General features: G+C 27.0%; 1 protein-coding gene across 1 annotated transcript in view; it reads left to right on the top strand.

The window, feature by feature from the left end:
* LOC124420614 overlaps nucleotides 1-3,199 on the top strand; it is a 6,774-nt gene that overhangs the window by 2,819 nt on the left and 756 nt on the right. The window lies entirely within an intron of this gene.

Genomic DNA, 3,199 nt, shown 5'->3' with positions numbered 1-3,199 from the left:
ATCCCTGATTATTTTTAGATTATTTTTAATCGTAATCAACAATTAATTAAAAAAAATTGAAAATAATCGTTAATTAATCATTAATTTTACCTATTTAATAAAAATAATCTAATTAATAATGATTACTATTATTAACCACTATTTTACAGCTATGGTTCCATATCTGAAATTCGTTCCGAAAATTTCGTTGTTCGTTTTAATTGTGCATATAGCATAAAATGAACAATATGTATTTAAAATGGAATTCCAAAAGAAAAAAATCTATTTAAATACATATACAGAGTTGAGAGTTAAAATTTTCCACAAATTCTACAAATTTTTCATATGCAATTTATGAGAATCGATCCAAGTTTCTTTCGAGCACAAATCAATCTACCGAATTTTATGACAATCGGTCCATACTATATAAAACCACCTTAAAAACTGAAACTCGATATGTAGAGGCCTAAATCGTTCTAAAGAATTTTTTAATTGATCCCGATTAACTATAAAATTTTATGTTCATGGTTTTACATTGTTTTACAACAATAACATTTCCTTCTCTTCACTGACGAGTTCTGTGTAAATTCAACTCACTTGTCAGAACTCAATTCTCTCACAATACTTCAAAACTTTTTCGCGAAAATACCGGGATAAAAAGACTTGAACGACGTTTTTTCACAAACACAACTATTTTTTAATTTTTTACACAATTTTATCGCATTTAACAATCCGAAATATTTTTATTTTTCACAAACTAAAAAAATATTTTTTTTAATTTTTTTTTACAATTAATTTTTGTGTGTTGAAATTAAAATTGACAAAACAAAGTTGTGTATTTTGGTATAGAAAATGAAAAAAATATTTAAAATAAACTTACATTTTGCAAAAAAGAGATTTTAAGTCCGAAAAATATATTTATTAAATGTTTACTGATTAGATGTGGGCAAAATAAATTAAAAAATCTGCGAATGTAGAAATTTAAATGTTATATATTTTTCCTAAATGTACAATTTTATGCAAGTATGTATGTTTGGAAAGTGTGGTGAAAGTGGTTGGAGCTCCAATACTAATACAAAAATTCTACCAATACATACTTAGAGTTAGGTACCGAATGACAACTTCTTTACGTACCAACTGACAAGCCCCAATTTCTTTATATTCTTTGGTTTAAAAGTTGGATTAAAATATATATTTTTTTAAATTAATATTTTGTTTATCCGAAAGGAATGTGTTCATAATTGACTTAAGACTTATTTCAGATATCAACCTTATGTTTATAAGAATCATTACATTTACGACATACGCTTTGATGTTGGGTATATCAGATTCGGCATAATAGAATATAACACTCTCACTTGTTTACATTCTAAATATCTCAAGGTGACTTTTACAGAGGGACAACTTTGTAATTAATTACACTGTGTTACAAAAGTGAGGAAAAGTAAAATGAATAAAGCTGTAGTTTTAATTTTTATTACTTTTGAAAAGTATATTAAATTGTTTTTAAAATGCCAGTAAAGTTATACAAATCTGTGAAAAACTAAATGATGATTTGTAAAAATATTACGTGTATTTTTTCATACAAAATCTTGAATTTCTCTGTTTTTTTTTTCTTTTTTATGAATTAAAAAGTGTTTATAAAAATAAATTTGTGTGAAAAAAACAAAAACCCGTAAAAAAATTCAATTTTGAATGTCGAATTTCATTGCTTTTTGCGCTTTCTTAGCCATTTTTGGTGATGGATATAAACATATTTTAACTGATAAAATGCACATATTTTTCTCCATGCAATTTTTGCTGGGACCAATTTTGGAAACCTGTATGACAACTTGGACCCCCCTTCTTAAGTACAGCAATTCTTGACCGATAGAGCTGAACATTTGTTTCTGGATTAGGTTAGGGTAAGTTATAATAATATTCTTCATATTATAAAAAACAGTACTATACTAAGATGAGAACTTTTCAGTTGGTAGCAAAAGTCCACGTATCTGTTGTGCAATTCCTTATATTAAATACACCAGTTTATCAATGATTCCACTATAACTTTATCAATACTAAACTAAACAGATGGAAACTGATTTTGTTTCTCTTACATGACTTTGAAAAACATATATCGAAATTATGAATGAGAAAGATTTAAAAAAAATTTGACATACTTCTTTTTCTCATATAAAAGCTTAAGTTTTTGGTGTCTAATCGGAACAATCCCACCAAAAAATATCCTTCACACTGCAAATAGTAGACAATTAAGAAAACATAAAAAATTATATGGCCTATATTTCTTTATACGCAGTTCAAAATTCCCGAATTTGGAGTTATGTCTGTCTTGTAGCAAACGAGAAATATGTGAACGTATGACACATACATACATGCATGAATGGATGTATGTGGTCTTATGATGTGTGTTGGTATGTCAGCATTTAAAGGAGACTACGAATCATAATGAAATATGATTACGCCTGAGAGCAACCCACAGTTTATGCTTCGTTGACAACCCGCAAACAAAATGCAACACCAGGGATAAATTCATTCTATTAAAATCGTATACATGTTACATTAAAAAATATTATAAACATATAAACAAGCAGTATTTCACATAAACTCATATGTATGTATATAAATTCATGAAGTTATATCTCGAAACAATGGACTACGAATTTCTAATTATTGAATACATCTTACTACTTTGTATAACTTCATTATCCAAAATATTAGTTTCTAAAGTAGTCGCATCAATTGACACGATGATTTAGATCAATTACTGGGAGATTTTACAGTATAAATATAAGTTCAGATATGTACAGCAAACATTTCACATTGAAATTATAACGTAAAACAGTATCATTCATATGTATAAATACTTTGTATGGATTTAATGCATATTTGAATCTTTCTGAAACATATCCCAGCAGTTTGGTGGAAGATTCTCGAGCTAACCACTTAACATACTACTTCCATCCGGCTATTCATGTGACTAACCATTTTAAAATGGGATTTAACTTCTAGTTTAAATAAGTATTGAAATAAATATTTTTAATATTGCAGCTCAATTGTATATTCAGTAAATCCAAATTATGAACTTTGGAATTTATTTTTACTCATAAATGACTGTTTAGGAACGTTCCCAACTCTGCCGAAAAATACAACACTGATTTTATATTCTTTATTTATTTTGTTTCTTTTTTACACTATTCTTCTTTATTGTTATGAATTGTTT

The sequence above is a fragment of the Lucilia cuprina genome, chromosome 6 (genome assembly GCF_022045245.1).
Source record: "Lucilia cuprina isolate Lc7/37 chromosome 6, ASM2204524v1, whole genome shotgun sequence".
Classification (NCBI taxonomy): domain Eukaryota; kingdom Metazoa; phylum Arthropoda; class Insecta; order Diptera; family Calliphoridae; genus Lucilia; species Lucilia cuprina.
The sequence above is the reverse complement of the archived record's forward strand: the minus strand, read 5'-3'. Positions and strand labels throughout refer to the sequence as shown.